We start from the raw sequence: 19,811 nt of genomic DNA, 5'->3' as shown, positions 1-19,811 counted from the left end.
TTTTTAACTCACTTTGACATGCTTCACCAGATTGTAGACCAGACCCCAAACCTACACCTGGAGAGGTAAAAGTTAGTTCCTTTCCTTCATTGTCTTAGTTCTGACCATAACAAATAAATCTACCTTCAGTATACAACATGATAAATTTCTTTTTGATGAATAAGTAGGCACTTAGCACCAAAAACTTTCAGGCATCATCTAGATGTCATAAAAGTTGAATGAACACATGGAAGTGGTCACATGGAGAGTTCTGTTAACTGAATGCATAATCTGGAAAGAAGATAAATTTTTTTCAAGGTCTGGAAATTTTAACAGCATCTGGCAGCTACTTAATTTTCAAGATAATCCTGTCACTGTTTCTGGTTATAGGCAGGGGTGGGGTCGGGTACCAGACAAGAATTTGATGGCTTGCTGAAACTGGGTGGAGATGTTGTCATATTGGCGCCTGAAGCTTGAGCACAAGCTTTAGAGGAAGAAACCTGTGATTGTGCTACTTCCAGTCATTTAAGGACCTAAATGGTATGGGTATGATGAAAGAGGGAGAGGGAGAAAGAAAAAAGAGATCAAGAAAATGAGTTTTGTGGACAAAAAAGCAACTGGTTAACTCAGTTAGATTTTTACTTTTATTTATTTATTTATTTATTTATTTATTTATTTATTTTTATTTAATTAATTAATTTATTTTTGTTACAGATGTTTCTCCTTTTTTCCACATTGATACTGCCCTCTACCTCCCTCCCCGCCCTGTCCCCACCTTTGTTGTCCATGTCCATTGCTCATGCATACATGCACATAAATTCTGTGGTTTATCTCTTCCTCCTAACACCTCTTCTGGGGATTGTCAGTCTGTACCCCACTTCCACGTTTCTGGGACTACCCCGTTCCTCAGACTATTATGTTCATTATATTACAAAAATAGGTGAGATCATGTGATATTCATCTTTCTCTGCTAGGCTTGTTTCACTTAGGATAATACTCTCCAGGTATCTCCATGTTGTCTCAAAGTATGAGAGATCTTTCTTAAACCTGCATAGTACTCTATTGTGTATATGTACCACTGTTTTATTATCCATTTGTCTACTGATGGACACTTGGGCTGTTTCCAGATCTTAGCTATTGTAAACAGTGCTGCTATGAACATGGGGGTACATATATTCTTTCTGATTGGTGTTTCAGGCTTCTTAGGGTATATTCGTAGAAGTAGGATCACTGGTTCAAATGGGATTTCAATTTAAAACTTTTGAGGTAACACCATATTGTATTCCATAGTGGCTGCACCAGTCTGCATTCCCACCAGCAGTGTACTAGAGTCCCCTTTTCTCCATACCCTCGCCAACACTGGTTGTTTGATGATTTGTTGATGGCAGCTTTTTTGACAGGTGTGAGGTGATACCTCATTGTTTTAATTTGCATCTCTCTGATGATTAATGATGTTGAGCATTTCTTCATATGTCTCTTGGCCATTTGTATGTCCTGTTTGGAGAGGTGTCTATTTAGTTTCTCTGTCCATTTTTTAATTGGGTTCTTTGTCTTCCTTCTGTTGAGTTCTATGAGTACTCTATATATATTGGAAATTAACCCCTCATCTGAGATATCATTGGAAATTATGCTCTCCCATACAGTGGGTTGCCATTTCATTGTGATGGTTGTTTCTTTTGCTGTGCAGAAGCTTTTGAGATTGAATGTAGGTCCATGTCTTCATTTGTTTGTTTGTTTCTGTTGCCTTAGGTGATGTATCCATGAAAATTCTGTGGTGTATGTCTGAAATTTTGTTGCCTACAGTTTCTTCTAGGATTTTTATGGATTCATGAGTAACATTTAAGTCTTTTATCCATTTTGAGTTTATTCTTGTGTATGGTGTGAGTTGATGGTCTAGTTTCATTTTTTTGCATGTAACTGTCCAATTATCCCAAAACCATTTATTAAAGAGGCTGTCCTTACTCCACTGTATGCTCTTGCCCCCTTTGTCAAATATTAATTGAGCATATTGATATTGTCTTCGGTCCATTTCTGGGTTCTCTGTTTTTCACCATTTTGGCTATCACAGTGGGCTTTGGAGTCTGCCAAATTTTCCATGTGGGTGCTGGTGTTCTGCTGTTTGTGGCTCCCTCTCCTGGGTTTGGATGAGGCAGGGAGGACCCACTTTAAACACCACTGTCAAGTCTTAACTTTCCTGGTTAAAGTTGCTAGCCCAGGGAATGGTAGTTTTCCTCTAGCCTTTTTGCCTGGAGGCTATTAGTAGTGGTCACCTAAAGAACCTTGGTTTCTGAGTTGACTGAAAAACTCCCTCAGGTGCTCAGTGTAAGAGGATTTTCAGAGGGGGAGCAGATGCTGGTTGTTAATGGGCCTCAGTTAGCATTTCAATGGCCACCAGGTGGGGTTGAAACTTCCAGGGCGGGGCCACTGCCTCTCCCCAGGGCCCTGGGAAGGAGTAAGATGACCACAGTCCTGCATGGTTGCACTCAGCAAAAGCTCTGAGCACCCTCCAAATCCCGAGTCTTCCGACACAGTTCCAGTCCAGTCTGCACTCCCTCTGCCAGAGCCCAAGGTGAGTGGCTATTGCCAGTTTAGCCTCTATGTAGGCTCTGCACCGTGGAGCCGCCTGGGATTTTATCCCGAGGGAGCTGCTCCCAGTAAGGGTGGCAGAGGCTACAGCAGCTCCCAGCTGAGGGCATACCATCCAGCCGAAGCGGCTGCAGGTCCCAGCCGAAGCGGCCACAGGTCCCAGCCGAGGCAGCTGCTGGTCCCAGCCAAGGCCACAGGACCCAGCTGAGGGCGCAGCTTCCAGCTGAGGCTGCTGGTCCTAGCCGAGAGCGTAGCACCCAGCTGAGGTTGCAGGACCCAGCCGAGGTGGCCGCAGGTCCCAGCCCTGGCCTCTGTAAACTGTAGGCTCCCGGCCCCATCTAAGTCCTTGCAAGCCTACCAGGATTCTGTCAGTGTCTCTGGTTATGTGGTCCTCCGAGCTGCCTTTCGGTTGCCCCTTCCTGACGATTTGTCTTTATTTTCGTTGTACTTCCAGTTTGGTCCTGGGAGATGGTCTGTGTAGCTTCCATTCACTCCGCTGCCATTTTTTTCCTCTCCCCATTTCTGGGTTCTCTCTTCTGTTCCATTGATCTATCTGCCTGTTCTTGTGCCAGTACCAGGCTGTTTTGATTACAGTGGCTTTGTAGTATAACCTGAAATCTGGTCATTTGATCCCTCCAGCTCTGTTCTTTTTCAAAATTGCTGTGGCTATTCGAGGTCTTTTTTGGTTCCATATAAACTTTTGAAGTATTTGTTCTAGTTCTGTGAAGTATGTCATTGGTATTTTGATGGGGATTGCACTGAATCTATAGATTGCTTTGGGTAGTTTGGACAGTTTAATGATGTTAGTTCTTCCAATACATGAACAAGGTATGTGCTGCCACTTTTTTATATCTTCTTCTATTTCTTTTTTCAATGATCTGTTGTTTTCAGCAAATAACTCTTTATTTCTTTGGTTAAGTTTCTTCCTAGGTATCTTAATTTTTTTGCTGCAATGGTAAATGGGATTTTTTTTTAGTTTCACTTTTTGTGAGTTCATCATTGGTATATAAGAATGCCGTCAATTTCTTGATGTTAATTTTGTATCCTGTTACATTGCCAAATTCATTTATTCAGTCTAGTAAATTTTTAATGGAGTCTTTGGGGTTTTCTATGTATAGTATCATGTCATCTGTGAATAATGACAGTTTCACTTCCTCCTTTCAATTTGGATACCTTTTATTTTTTCTTCCTGTCTGATTGCTTTGGCTAAGACTTCCAGTACTGTGTAAAATAAAAATAGTGAAAGTGGGCATCCTTGTCTTCTTCCTGTTCTTATGGGAAATGCTTGTTGTTTTCGCCCATTGACTATGATGTTGGCTGTAGGTCTTTCATATATGGCCTTTTTTATGTCAAGATATGATCTCTCTATTCTCAGATTGCTGAGCGTTTTTATCAGAAATGGGTGCTGGATTTTGTCCAAAAGCTTTTTCAGCATCTATTGATATGATAATATGATTTTTATCTTTCATTTTGTTTATGTGGTGTGTCACACTTCTTGATTTGCGAATATTGTACCAGCCTTGCATCCCTGGGATGATCCCACTTGGTCATGGTGAATAATTTTTTTGATGTATTGCTGGATTCGATTTGCTAGTATTTTGTTCAAAATTTTGGCATCTATGTTCATCAGGGATATTGGCCTGTAGTTTTCTTTCTTTGTAGTGTCTTTTTTTGGTTTTGGAATTAGAATTATGCTGGCCTCATAAAATGAGTTTGGAAGTCTTCCTTCTTCTCAAATTTTTTGAAATAGTTTGAGGAGAATGGGTATTAGTACTTTTTTGAATGTTCCATAAAATTCCCCTGTGAAGACGTACAGGCCTGGGGTTTTGTTTGCTGAAAGAGTCTTGATTACATCTTCAATTTATTCTGTTGTTATTGGTGTGTTCAAGTTTTCTATCTCTTCCCCGTCTAGTTTTGGGGGACTATATGTTTCTAAAAATTGTGCATTTCACTTATATTGTCAAATTTGTTGCTGTATAATTGTTCAAAATATTTGTTAACGATCCTTTGTATTTCTCTGCTGTCAGTTATTATTTCTCCTCTTTTATTTCTGATTTTGTGTATTTGGGTTCTCTCTCTCTGCTTCTTGATGAGTTTAGCTGTGTTCCTAAATCTTGTTTATCTTTTCAAAGAACCAGCTCTTTGTTTCATTGATCCTTTGAATTTTTTTTTTTTGGTCTCCATGTCATTTATTTCTACTCTGATCTTTACTATTTCCTTCCTTCTACTTGCTCTGGGGTTCTCTTTTTGTTTGCTTTGTATTTCTTTAAGTTGTGAGGTTGGATAATCTATTAGAAATTTTTCTTGTTTCTTCAGATAAGCCTGTGTTGCTATGAACTTTCCTCTGAGAACTGCTTTGGCTGCATCCCACAGATTTTGTGTTGTTGTGTGTTCATTTTCATTGGTTTTCTGGAAGTTTTTAATTTCTTCCTTGATCTCTCCAGTAACCCATTCATTGTTCAATAACATGCTATTTAGGTTCTGTGTTTTCATATGTCTTTGCATGTTCTTATTGCAATTGATTTCTAGTTTCATGCCCTTGTGATCTGAGAAGATGGTTGATTTGATTTCAATCTTCTTGAACTTTTAGAGACTTAGTTCATGCCCTAACATGGGGACTATCTTTGAGAATGTTCCATGTGCACGTAAGAAGAATGTGGATTCTGTAGTTTTGGGATGTAATTTTCTGTAGATATCTATTAAATCCATTTGATTTAGTGCTTCATTTAGAGTCTGTGTTTCCTTGTTAAATTTTGTCTAGAGGATTTATCCAGTGATGTTAGTGGGATGTTGAAGTGCCCTGCTATGATTATATTGCTGTTGATTTCTCCTTTGAAGTCCTCCAGAAGACTTTTAATATATTTTAGTGCTCCTATATTGGGTGCAGATATGTTTACCAAGATTATATCTTCCCATTGGGTAGATCCTTTCAATATTATGTAGTGGCCTTCTTTGTCTCTAGTTATGGCCTTCATTTTGAAATCTACTATATCAGATATGAGTATTGCTAACCCAGCTTTTTTTTTTTCCTTTCCGTTTGCTTGGAAGATTTTTTCCATCCCTTCACTTTCAACTTATGTGAGTCTTTTGTTGTGAAGGGTTTCTCTTGTATACAACATATATGTGAGTCATGCTTTTTTATCCAGTCAGCTACTCTGTTTTTTTATCAGAGCATTCAAACCACTCACATTTAAGGTGATTATTGATATGTACTTATTTATTGCCATTTTTGTTTATTGTGGTTCTATTTTTCTTTTTATTTCTTCTAGTAATTACAGCTGTCCTTTTAACATATCTTGCTCTGCTGGTTTGGTGTTAATATATTTTCTTAGCATTTATTTGTCTGTAAAGCTCTTTATTTGATTTTCTGTTTTGAATGATAGCCTTGCTGGATAGAGTAGTCTTGCATTCAGATCCTTGTTTTTCATGACCTTGATTACTTTATGCTACTCGCTTCTGGCCTGTAGTGTTTCTGTTGAATAGTAAGTTGAGAGCCTTATGGGGTTTCCTTTGTAGGTAACCTGCTGCTTATCTCTTGCTTCCTTTAGGATTCTCTCTTTGTCCTTAATTTTTGGCATTTTAATTACTATGTGTCTTGGTTGGGCCTGTTTGTATTCTTCTTACTTGGGGCTTTCTGTGCTTCTTGAACTTTAATGCCTTCTTCCTTCAAGTTAGGAATGTTTTCTATCACTATTTCTTCAAATATATTTTGTAAACCTTACCCATTTTCTTTCTCTTCGGGGACTCCTATGATGCCTATATTATTACGTTTTCAGTTGTCCCACAGTTCTCTTAAACTATGTTCCTGTTTTTCAATTGTTTTTCCCTTTCAGTTTTCTGATTGTTTGATTTTTTTCTACCCTGTCTTCTAATTCACAGATCCAGTCCTCAGCTTCCTCTACTCTGCTGGTTATTCCTACCAATGTGTTTTTTTATTTCTGCTGTCATTCTTTATTTCCACTTAGTTGGTTTTTAATGTTTCTATATCTTTACTCATGGTGCTGATGTCCTTACTCATCAGCATATCCTCAGGATCATGTCTCTGATCTCTACCTCTGATAATTTGCTTAAATGCATTTCATTGATCTTATCTTAAATAGAGTTTTCTTGTTCTTTCATTTGGAATTTGTTTCCTTGTTTCAGCATTTTGGCTGTATCAGTGGGTTTTGGAGCCTGCCAGATTTTTCCTGTGGGTGTTGAAGTTCTGCTGTTTGTGGCTTCCTCTATTTGGTTTGGGTGGGTCAGGGTGGAGCCACGTTAAACACCACTCTCAAGTCTTACTTTCCTGGGTAAATTTGCAAGCTCAGGAATAGTTCAGTTATCCTGTAGCTTTTTCCTGGAGGCTAGTAGTCTCAGTTACTCAGTGCCTTGTAATATAGCCCTGGTGTTCTGCGTAAGAGGATTTCCATAGGGTGGGGGTAGAGGCTGGTTGTTAATGAGCCTCAATTTGCATTTTTTTGCCTCACCTTGGAAAAGCTGAATCTTCAAGGGTCGGGAGGCTGCTGCTTTTCTCTACAGCTCTGGGAAGGAGCACACTGGCCACAGTCTTTTGTGGCCACAACTCATCAAAAACTGTGAATGCCCTCCAAATCCCAGTTGTCCTCACAGAGTTCCATCCCAGTCTGCCCTCCCTCTGCCGTAGTCCCCAGGTGAGTGGCTGTGGCTATTTTAGCTCTCTGTCCCAGCTCTCTGGGCTGTGGATTAGGCTTGCTTTTTATTTCCCAAGGGCGCTGCTCAGAGCTAAGACTACTGCTGTCTCTGGGGTCCCAGCTTACCGCCCTCTTGCGCCTCTGCAGATCCTACCAGTGTCCCTGGTTATATGGTCCTGTCCTGCTGGTTTTCTGTTGTTGTTTTTTTCTGAGGATTTGTCTTTATTTTAGTTGTAATTCCCTTTTGGTCCTGGGAGATTGTCTGTGTATCTTCCATTCACATGCCTCCATTTTCATATCAGATTTTTACTTTTAAATAATAGTTTGATCAGCTCCTTAATCCTTAGCCAAAGGACCTATCAACTCATTATTTTATCTTTTAAAGGTACACCATTAAAGTAACCATTTCTAAAGTTATAAAACTATTTGCTCAGTCAGCTTCAGCTTTGTCTGTAAGGTTTGGTAGACTGACTAGTTCATTGTTATGACTTGGCCAGGGCTGTGTCTTATCTCTCCCACCACCTGTCACTGGTATCAGAGAAGTAGACTGTCATTAAATATTACTTGTTCATGCTTTAAAAAAACAAAACAAAATGAAACAAAAATACAGTGCTGAGCAAATGACTTTTCAACTTTATTTTCTTTGCACTGAGAGATTTCCTTTATTCCTTTTTAGAAGTAGAAGTATAGAGGTTACTTCCATATTTGTTTAACTCCATGGCCACTTTGATCATGGTGTTAGTCTCCTTCGATGTCATTATATGTTTTAACAATTTTAAACCAATTTGTAACAGACATGAAAGTATTTTGTCTACAGAAGATTTGGCATACAGCACTTCCTATGTCAAATATTTGCAAGAAGACCCACTCTCACAACAAACTTGCGTTGGTGGATTTTCTGAGATTTTCTTCTATGGTTCACTTACAGGGAGACATTTTTAAGGGAGCTTAGGGAGCATAATTAAAATCTATCTTCCTTTGAAGAAATGCTGAAGAGTCCCTGAAGCTCTCTCAGAGGTTACGTGTCAAAAAAGAGCAAAGAAATTCTTAGTTGAACCTAGACAGGACAATAGTCCACTTCCACTTTAGAGTTAAACATCTTAAATTTATAATGGCTGTTCTGTCTGCAAGGCTGAAAGGGAACCATAGGAGTAAGGAGACCTGAGTTGTATCCTCCTCTCAGACCTCAATGTTCACTGGTCTCCAAATTTTGGAGCATTTTCTTTTAGTGTTACCACCCTTCCCTTCTTGCTTTTTGTTATTTGTTCTTTCTTGGCTTCTTTATCTTTTCCCATTCTCTTATCCCCTTTACCCCACACAAAACAAACAACAATGTAGCTATTTTATATGAAAATTTAAAGAAACAAATTGAGAAATAAGCATTAATATAGGTCACAACCTTCTCAAAGTTCTATATGAAATAAAATGACATGTTCAAAATCACAAGCTGCAGATTATGCTTAGACTAGAAATGTCACTTCAAAGTCAGAAGCCCTCTCTTATGCTGATGGCTCAGGTCAATCCACCTATTTCCAATTTTGCTCAATATGTATGGGAAACAATTGACCACAAAGAAGTTATTATACTGGCTCTTCCCACCTCCCCCATTTTTTTTTTTTTTTTTGAGTAATGAAGACTCAATATTTTAATTTTATCTCCTAACTTCCCTGAGGGGACTCACTGCCTGAGGAAAATCTGTTATTCACTGACCCTCCAGTAGTTTAGGGTTGTCCTATGCTGTCCACATGTTTCATGGGCCACTTACTGTTTCCTTCTGTAGTGAGCATCATGGTTGCCATCCCTTCACTGCACACTATTGGTCCTAGCCCATTTGGGATATTTTATCCCCCTGCTGGATATTCATGCAGAGATGAGTAGGCCCAGGGCTGTTTAGAAGAGAGAGATATAAGGAAAGGCTTACTTAGTAAAATAATTCCACCTCTCCCACCACCATGTGAACAATAAATCATATTGCTTCTTGCTGCTGGCAGCTGTCTTAGGACCATAAAGGACCCAGTGATAGGATGAGGCTGATGCCCCAGTGAGCAGAAGAAGGAACCAGAATGAACTGATACCTTGTCCAAGCACTGGTTCACCCCAATCTGAAACTTACCAGTACCTCTGGATTTCTTTTTATGTGAAATAATGTTTCCTCATTTAAGTTAATTTGATTTAAGGTATATTACATGAAGCCAGAAGTATCCAAGTTGATATAATTTCTAATTTTTTAAAATAGGTTTTTATCTTTTTTTTTTATTATTTACTTTCTCCCTCCCTTACTTTCCTCTCTTCCTCACTCCCTTTCTTTTTCTCTCTTTCATGGTGTTGGCTAGTGACAAGTATCTAGGGTGACCAACTCTTCTCATTTTCTTGAGACTAGATGGTTTTGGGGGATATGGACTTCAGTGCCAAAACAGGATAGTCCAGGACAAACACAGATGGTTATGCATACCAAAGTCACATACCTCCAAAATTGGACACTATTTTTCTTGAGGACAAACTTTTAATTAAAAAACAAAAAAACAAAAAAACTGCAATCTTTTTAATTATTAAGGAATAATAAGGGAAAATAAAATAAACAAACAAATACTTGGTCTGTCATTTCTGGTATTATTGCTTTCCTCACTTGTCTACCTATGGGTCACCAGGAATGTTAAATGTCTGTACCAGAGAGAGAGAGAGAGGAGAAAGAGGAGAAAGAGGAAGGAAGGAAGGAAGGAAGGAAGGAAGGAAGGAAGGAAGGAAGGAAGGAAGGAAGGAAGGAAGGAAGGAAGGAACTGAGAGCAGACTTACCAAAGATCATAGCACTATTAAATGGCAGATTTGAAGCAAAATCAAACTCTCTTACCTCAACCTTATCCTTTTTACATTTTCAGAGATATTTATCAGTTCTCACACTCTCTATAATGTTCCCATTTCTCTCATATAATTTATTCTAAGGAGAAAATGGTCTAATGATTTTGACTCTGCACCTAGATGATTATGGGAATGTCTCTCAGTGTCCCCAGCAGAGAAAACAGGTTACTAATATCTGGTTTCTGATTCACATTAAAAACGTATATTCCATTACCTACTTTCTTGCTTTTATATACTTGTGGCTGTCTAACTCAACACTAAAATTAAAACATGCAAGCATACTTTTCACTGTACCTAAGAAACGTATATAAAAACCTGCTATTTCCTCTCTTACCTTGATTTAGAACACAGCTCCTCTTTCCTGAATATTGTAATTGCCTCCTAATGCCTCCCACCAGCACACTTTCCCCCAAGGCTCAGGAGATTCTTAACACAGAGGCAGAATGAACTTTGAAAGCCTAGGTCAGACTCTGCCATCTCTTCTCCATGAAGCCTTCCCTGGCCAGTCCCTACCCAGCCCCTACCCAGCCCCTACACAACCTGCTTTATTTTCTCCCCATCATTTATTACCATACGTAGCCTATATATTTGGCTTATTTATTTAATTGTTTCATACATCACTGTTTTACTGGGACATAATATGTGAGTTTAGACCAGTATACCTAGCACAAAGTCATCATTAAATTTGTTGTCAAATATTCAGAACCTCCAAATGTGTTTTATTCAATTCAAATAAAAAGTAAAGTCCTTTAAATGGACTGGGAAGCCCTCCGTAATCTACTTCACCACCCCAAGCCACCCATACTTCTCTTTTCCTTGCTTACTCAGCTCTGACACTGAGCCCCTTTCAAGTCCTGGGTATGCCAGGCAATTCCCAACTAAGACCTTGACCTTCTCTCCTTCTTGCTCCCGCTGCAGACATCTCCCCAGCTTTCTCCTTCATGTTCATCAAGTCTCTGCTCAAACAAAGTTTGCATCAGAGCCTTCTCTGATAGCTAGTGTTCTCTTTCTTTACAATACTACAAAGATCTTGCATATTTTCTAATTATTGGCTTATTGCTAATGCCTCACCCCCACCCTGCCCCACTAGAACATAAGTTTCATATAGGGAACAGTCTGGTTTGTTTGCTGCTGTATTCTGGCATAGAGGAGTTGTTCAAAACATATTTTTTTGAATTAATGAATGAATAGATAAAGAAATAAATGATTTTTCATAGGTCTTTTTTTTTTTAGAAATTCCTCTTTATTCGAACATTCATTGCTAATATTTTTCTCAGTTTTACATTTTACTTATACTTTTATGGTATGTAATATGAAGCAAAATTAATTTTTCTGCAATTATTTCTCTCATTTTCTTGCCTGAAAAGCCCTTCCTGACCCAAACAGGTTTAGACACACCTATGTTTTCTTCAAATATTTTGTGGTTTTATTTTTTGCCTTTAGTCTTTTAGTATATCTGCAGTTAGTTTATCCTTATTTATGTGACTTAATCTAAATAGATGTTTTCTTAAAAAATGGTCTGCATTTTATGCATTTATTAAGATTATTGACTAATTCATTTAATCCTGATTTTATATGCCCCTATCTTTCTATTCATAGATAATTTCAGGTCATTTACTTTATTTCATGTGTTCTTAGGGTACTGTTTTAATTATTACAATTTTAGGAGATGGACCAGAGATCCTAAATTTTGGTGGCAAATCCTGCTATCTATGAAATGCAGTTAACACATGGGTTGGACCTATTTCTTGAATGCAGGGTGACCCTTCTGTTATTTAAAGATGTAAGAAAACAAACAAACAAACAAACAAAAAAACTAGAGACTTTATTAAAAAGGCTATGGAAAGTGCCACTGATGATTCATTAATAAACTCTACAGTGATTATTAGTTCATTTCAGATACTGATGGCATTAACCAAAGCAGTTCACCTCTATAAACTGTCGAAAATGAAGATGAGAACTCTATCTACTGAAATTATTTTCAACCTTTCCTCAAATATAATATTTCAGAGGCTTTGAAAAAAATTGTATCTCAGAAAATGATACTTCAGTTCTATTGTTTACATTGAAAATTGAGAAAAAGAAATAAATTAAAAGACCTAGTATCTCAGATTAAAAGTCAACAAGTTTTTCTAAAAAATCTTTCTGAATAACTAATTACAGAAATCTAAAAGATACATAAACTATCCTCACAAAAGTATTGGGGCATTACTGGATGATGTCATTTGTAGAATGTAAACAAAAGATGGTTATGAAATGACATATATTTAAAAATTTCAGCATATACAAAAAATAATTACAATTTTTTTTATCCTCACCCAAGGACATTTTTTTATTTTTTGTTCAGGTAGAGTGGGAGGGAGAGAGAGAGAGAGAGAGAGAGAGAGAGAGAGAGAGAGAGAAAGAGAGAAACATCGACATGAAAGGGACACATCGAGTGGCTGCCACCTGCATGACCAACAAAGGCTGGAGACAAACTGCAACTGAGATACATGCCCTTAGCGGGAACCGAACCTGGGTCTCTCGGGACCACCGGCCGATGTTCTAACCACTGAGAAAAACCGGCCAGGGCATCATTACAATTTTATGATGTGGTTCAATACTGCTCTTTTTATTTAAATCTTATTTTTATCCTCTTAATTTTAAGAATAATTCTAGAATTACGATAGCAAAGTTCTAATATGATAATATAAAGATTTTGATTTAAAATGTGGGAAGGGGGCAACAGAAACTCAGTGAAAGAAGGTGAAGGGATTAGTCAAAGAACATATATTCACAACAGTGTGGTAATGGCCAGAGGGAAGGGGGGCCAGGGCTGGGTGAAGATGGGCAAAGGTGGGGGGGAGGTGATGGGGACATCTCTATAGTGGCAGCAATAAAAATAAAGTTAAAAAATGTGTTGTATATCATTAAGTAGAGAAATAATGGATCTCATTATAACCTTCCATGTTCTAATATAAATGATCACTTGGTGAAGGTATAGTCTGCTATATTTCTCCACTGTAATTTAGAATATTTCCCCTTGTAATTTTAGTATCCATTGATGGACCTGGCCTTCAAAAATTATTATTGTGGTGCCCTAATGGCGATTTTCCTAATACCTTCTACTTTTACTGATTACAATTCTTCTGTAAAAAGGATTTGTCTCATTTTCATTTATTTGTACTGTTATTTCTTTATGACTGTAAGAGCTCATGGATATTTATTTGAGTCTATGGGTTATAATAGAATAAATTATTTATTTTATTTCTCATATTGTTCCAGCTTTGGACATTGGGACATCCTCTAGGTTGGCTCCTTGGCCCTTTACCATGCCTCCATCCTTTTGAGCATGTCCTTATTCTCTGATACCATAAGGTACTCCAGGTTCATGTTGTCGTTTTTCATCACATAGCCCTAGAATTGACCATTTATCCAAAGAAAGATATAGCTCATTATTAATTGTTTGATATTTGCTGAATAATTTATAGATTGTAAATTTAGTTTTTCTTAATTTACAACAATATTTAGGCTACAGAAATGCTGATTAAACTATCATGACAAAAATAAATAGTTTGGGAATGAAAAAGAATACCAATATTTATAATGTATTCCCATGAATATTTTTAAAACTTGGTTTCTTTAATAATAAATTTGATAAAATTTAACATGATGCTTAGAGATTACTTATAATACCAATGATAATCAGATTTCTGCACAGAATGAACTGCAAGGAACCCTATCTTCTCTCCATCTCTCTCCCTCATCTACTCTGCTCCATCTTAACAGTGCCTGAGGGATTTCTATAAACCAAAGGACCTACATAACACTATTTGTAAATAATTGACAGGAAGGGAGTCCAATAACTTAATTTTACAGATAATCACACTGGGGCTGAGAGTAAAGTGAGTTAGCCAAGATTACAAAGTTAGTAGTGGCTCAAGTAGGGACAAAGTCTATGTTTGGAACCTACTTGTCTGTCCTTTCAGCTTTATCACAATGCTGAAGGAAGCAGGATTGTGTTTTAGGTTCTAAAATTCTCAGTACAGTGAACCCTACAAATGTCAGCTAAAATGGACAGAAGCAAAATTAGACAACAAAATGAACTCAGTTAATGATAAAATAAACTGCTTTGGGAAAATTTTTTTAAGTATTTAATTTAGACTAAAGCCATAGATGGTGGAAGAATTGCAAGTACTTTATATTATATTTGGTGAGACTCTTAAGACAGGCACTCTTGACCTGGTGGTTTTTTATGTGAAGTAATAATGTTAAGACCCCTGCAGGAAAAAACAAGACAAACACACACACACACAAACAAAAAAACTCAAATTTATCTTCATTGTCAAAGACTTTCCCACCTTAGAGATATATTTTGACATATATGTATGCAGACACAGATTAATATTATAGAATAATTTTCTCTCCATCCTTCTGAGCTGGATAAACCCAGTTTGGATAAACACAGTTTTACTTAATATTCTCATCTTTATCCAAATCTCAACCAGAATTTTTATCTTAGTGTCAAACAAGAATCTGTTCATTTTTTTTTTATTTAGACTGTCTTTTTCACATAGTTGACTTTTGCTCTAGTGACGTTTTTGTGATTATTGCATTTTATTTTAAATATCATACTTCCAGATAATAAACTATAACAATCTGTTATAAGTTAGTGAAAATATGATGAGACCAGTAAAGCTTGTGGAATACTAACAGAGTATTTCTCTAGGGTAAATTATATATTATTTGATAAATTTATCTCCAGGAATATTTACAAATCTCAAGTGAGAGGGTTTTAGCCAATTGAAGCACGTTTCAGACTTTTCCCTCCAGAAATATGACACTAAATTTATACTGCTTTTAATAACTAATTTATGAAAATTTGATACAGCAGCAACAGGAAACAAATACAATTATAAAGAAATCCTATCTAAAATGGAAATGAAGCTATGCATAGACAATGATTGTGAAAGAAAGTTTAGTGTATTAGGGTTCTCTAAAGAAACAGGACCAATAGAACATGCATTAAGATATGTGAAAGGATATTTATTATAGCAATTGGGTCAGAGAGTTACTAAGGCCGAGAAGTCCCACAATCTGCTATCTACAAGCCAAAGAACCAGTAAATCTGGTTGTGTAATGCAGTTCAAGTTCTAAGACTTAAGAATCAAAGGAACTGATGAGGTAAGTACTTGTCTGCATCTCAAAACCTGAAAACCAAGAGTACTGATGTTCAGAGGCAGGAGACAATGGGTGTTTCTACTCAAGCAAAGAGAGTAATTGGACCCAATCCTCTGCCTGTTTGTCTTATTCATATCCTCAACAGATTGCTTGATGACTACCCACATTAGAGAGTGTGATTTTCTTTAGTAGTCAACTGATTCAAATGCTGATCTCTTCTGTACACACCATCACAGAAATAATATTTTACCAACTATTTGGATATCCCTTAGCCTATTTAAATTGGCATTGACCATCACAGTTAGAGACTAATGAAAGGAATGAGTTGTGAGAACCTGTCATCTGAGAATGTGTGACATCCAAAGAAGGAAAGAACAGACTCTAAAATTTAGAAAGTAGAACTTCCAAAAAGTTCTGTGAAAGTTTGTATTACTCTATAACATGAATTTTTGAAAGAAAATATAACTTTAGAAGGTTGGAAAGTTCTCAAAAGATGTAATTATGACTGTATAATCCTATAGATTGAATTGTATGAAGCTACAGAAGGCATGCTTATCAAATATGTAGATGGCATGAAGCCTGGCAAGAGAATGAACACATTGTATGTCAGAACCAGAATTGAAACAACAACAAAATCTTGTCAGTCTGTAGCAATGGGATGAATCTCTAAAAAAGAGAAGTAGAGGAATTAACATAAGTGTCTACACTTGGGTCCAAAAACTCAACTGCCCAAATGAAATTGGAAGTAATGTAGCATAGTATTATGTAATAAAATGACTGTCAAGTTTTAATAAACCAAAAAGTTAAAGAGATATTATAATGGAATAATAGAAATGCTAAACACTTCAAAAAGTTTTTCCTACCATTGTCTGCCAGTCAGGTCACGTAAGGTCCAGTTTTGTATCTGTTATAGGGAAGGGATCAGTAAACAACACAAAACAACAAAACAAAGATGCAAAACATGTTTGATTTAGTAATAAAACATAGTTAAAAATATTGGGGGGAAGGTTATTTTGTAAAAGAGAACTCCAAATTAAGGGTGAGGAGGGTATTCTTCCTTCAATTATTCTCTTCAATTATTTTAATGACTTATGAGTCTAAGATGTTAATTTTATTCTAATGGGGTTGAAAGAGTAGAACTAGAATCAGGGAGTAGAAGTCACAGGGAGATAAATTCCAGCTCCATATGAAGAAGTTATAATCAAAGTTTTCTAAAATTTAGATGGGCTGCAAATGGAGACATTTGAAGACTAATTAAACCACAATTTGGTAGATAATGTTACAAAATTTATTCAGACAGTGAAAGAAAATGTAGGTAAGATTACCTTACAGTTTCGATACTATGTCTAAAAACTATTGTGAGAAATAATTAAATAATTTCTATATCAGACTTATTTTAATTCATTCTTTTTATAGGAGCAGGATTTGTTTGTTGGGTAGTATGTCTATATCTTCGTAATAACAGACTCTATTATATTAACATTAATAACCTTCATGGAAAATAATTAAAAACATTAAATTTTAGGGAATTTTGAAAGATTTATTTAGTCTTATTATAGTCCTTACTGTTGTTGATACTTATAAAAATGGGAATATTAAACTTATTAGGAGGTAGCCCTTCAGAAGAGCTGACTAAAATCTTACTATCTAATTATAAAGGAAAAGAAGCTGACTAAATGGCTAATATTGTCTACTCATATTGTAATAGTAAATGATTCTTCGACGTGCCAAATCCTCCTTTTGGAATCCCTAGCACTGCCCCTTCTATCAAACTATCAAAAGTTCCCAGCTGTGAACTTCTCAATTGCCAGTGTGCACTGAGGCACCCCAGGCTTTCAAAGCATTTCCTTACTAGTACAGACCAGGAAGGACTTTGTTGGCATTCTTAGATCTATAATATTTTTTCACCTTTCAAATATTCTGTTAGTTCTTCTCTGAGTTACCACTTTCATCTCTTTCTTTCTACTCGTTTTATTTTATTGCTTTTCACTAAAATTGCTAATTTCAAGATAGTATATAAACCTTCTGTCCAAGATCAAACGAAAAATAAGAAAGAAGGTTAAAGAAAGAGGAAAGATATGCTTTGAATTTTGATTCAGGGACTTCCTAGAAAAGGCTAAACTAAGCTATCTCTGAGAGTACTGATGAGATGTTAGAGATTCAATTTATAGACTATATTTAGGAAAAGTGAGATTTGAGAAAAAACATAATTAGTTAAAAGAAGAGAGAAATAAATTAAGAGATTGTGAGTTTGTAAGTTTTCTCTCAACCACTATGATGATTAATTTTATGTGTCAATTTAGCTAGGCCAAGGTACCTAGTTTTTGGTTAAATACCAGTCTAGATTTTGCTATGAAGGTATTTTTAAAGCTCTAATTAGGATTTAAATCAGTAGAATTTGAGTAAAGTATATTACTGTTTATAATGTGATTGGTTCTTGGCCAATAAGTTGTGAAAGCCTTAAGAGGTCCTCCCAGGTGGAAGGAGCTCTGCTTCCAGACTGCCTCAGGCTCCACACATTAACCTTTCCTGGGGCTTCAGACTGCTGTTTGCTCTGTAGATTTCAGACTTGCCATCCTCTGAAAACATATGAGCCAATTTTATGAAATAAACTTATCCTTTGATAGATAAATAAAGAGATGGAGATAGAAATATAGAGATATAAATAAATACATATCTCTATAGATTATATATATATACATATATATATATTTATATTTATCTTATTTGCTGTTTCTTTGAGAACCCTGATTAATCAGGAACAAAGTTCTTTAATCTCTTGTCCTACTCATGACACTATTGCCCTCCTATTTTTATCCTTGAAATTTACCTTCTCCTGGGCTAAGATTTAGTATTCTTCCCCCAAACTTTCTGTATCAAGCCACTTCTACCTCTCCTCTCACTCCAAAATTATACTTTGTGAAATGGTATCAGAAAACTTGTATTGTAGTACATTTTAATAAATCATTAACTTTGGGATATGTATATCTTCTTATAAAAAAAAAATGAAAATTGTGATAAACTTCATGAAAACCTGACCCAGAATTTATTGTAAGGATCATTTGAAACAATATATTAGAAACAGCTTTTTAGCCTAAAACCATATCACTTTTTTTTTTCTGCCTTTCTTCATTTTCAAATTCAAATGTATGCCACTTATCTCATTTAAGAATTCTTCTAGAGTACATGATACAGATCAATTCAGTGAAATCCAACATATATTTTCTGTAATAATGCTGATGATGTAGAAGCTCACAAACTGTTAGAGGGGAGAGTCATGTAAATATTCACATAACTGTAGGACAGTTGGATTTAGTAAAGTTGTTTTAAGAGATTTATAAGCAATGATTTCTTGAGAAATTTTAATGGATTTTTGGAAGAAGTAGAATGTGTTGGTCCTTAGGGGAGAATAAGAATTCAATAACAAATGTTCAAGGAAAGAATATTCTAGGTAATTATAATAGTAACTAACATTAATTTATCTTCTACTATGTTTGACTCTAGGATGCTTATACAGAGTGAGAGACATTGTATTAACACTTTACACACATTATCTCATTCAGTTGTTACAATTCTGTGAGAGGAATACTTTTTTTTTCTTTATTGTTTAGAGAGAGGGAAACATCGATGAGAGACACCGATTGGCCACCTACTGCATGTCCCTCTTTGGGGATTTGGCCCACAACCTGGGCATGTGCTCTGACCAAGAATCAAACTGGCAGAATGGCAAAATAGCTGCAGAGTATCTGGAGGCTGCGTGTACTTGCACTCAGCCACAGACTGGATTTACCGCTAAAATATAGAGCAATCAACTTGAAAAAACAATTGAAGTGTAACTAATCTGAAATAGTATATATAAGGAACATTGAAAAAGCCAAGTAGAGACAGGTAAGAGGAGCAGAGACATGGAAAAGAAAAGTCTCCCTCACAGAGTTATGGCAGATGAGAGGCCAGAGGGATATTAAAGCTGCAAAGCTCCCTCCCTCTGGGAGTATGGGGTCTCCATGCAAAGATAGATTCCCCAGCTCAGAGCAACAGAGATGGGAAGGAGAGCCAGTGTAGCATTGGGCAGAGGGAATCAGGGGGATTCTGTCTACCCGGGAGACTGGACCACACCTTCCCAGTGAAGGAGTGCCCCTATTGTTAGCAGACCAAACTTGAGAAGTTTGTTCTGGATTCCAACTGCTGGAGAGGCTGTGGGAGCATGTTTGGGTCCAGTAGAGGGGTCTGCAGCCTGCACCCAGCATTGACTTTGAGGGACCCTCTATTTTGTGAAAAGACATTAAACAAAGCCCAAGTCAATGACTAAACTGTATGGCTTGGGGGAAAAGGAATGGCTGTTCCCACCTTGAGTATGCAGTAGGGGCCCCTCCCCCACCTGTGGAGCCTCTTAGCTTGCCCCATCCTGCTGGGTTGGTGGCACAGGTATGGTGTTTTGGGCCCTCATTGTGGGGTTCAGATCCTAAGAAGAGCTGGGAATTTCAACCCCACTTTCTGAGACCAGTTGCACAAAGAAATTGGAGTCCCTTGCAGTTCTGATTTTCTGCCCCTTCCTGCTTGGTTTGGTAGCACAGAGGCACC

At 36.9% G+C, this 19,811-nt stretch overlaps 1 pseudogene; it reads left to right on the top strand.

Annotated features, from left to right (window-relative positions):
* Positions 1 to 11,787: 11,787 nt before the first annotated feature.
* On the top strand, positions 11,788 to 12,341 carry LOC118619646 (annotated as a pseudogene).
* The last annotated feature ends 7,470 nt before the right edge of the window (positions 12,342 to 19,811 follow it).

This window comes from Molossus molossus, unplaced genomic scaffold (genome assembly GCF_014108415.1).
Source record: "Molossus molossus isolate mMolMol1 unplaced genomic scaffold, mMolMol1.p scaffold_m16_p_7, whole genome shotgun sequence".
NCBI classification, from domain to species: domain Eukaryota; kingdom Metazoa; phylum Chordata; class Mammalia; order Chiroptera; family Molossidae; genus Molossus; species Molossus molossus.
Note: the sequence above shows the minus strand (reverse complement) of the source record. Positions and strands in the feature narration are given on the sequence as shown.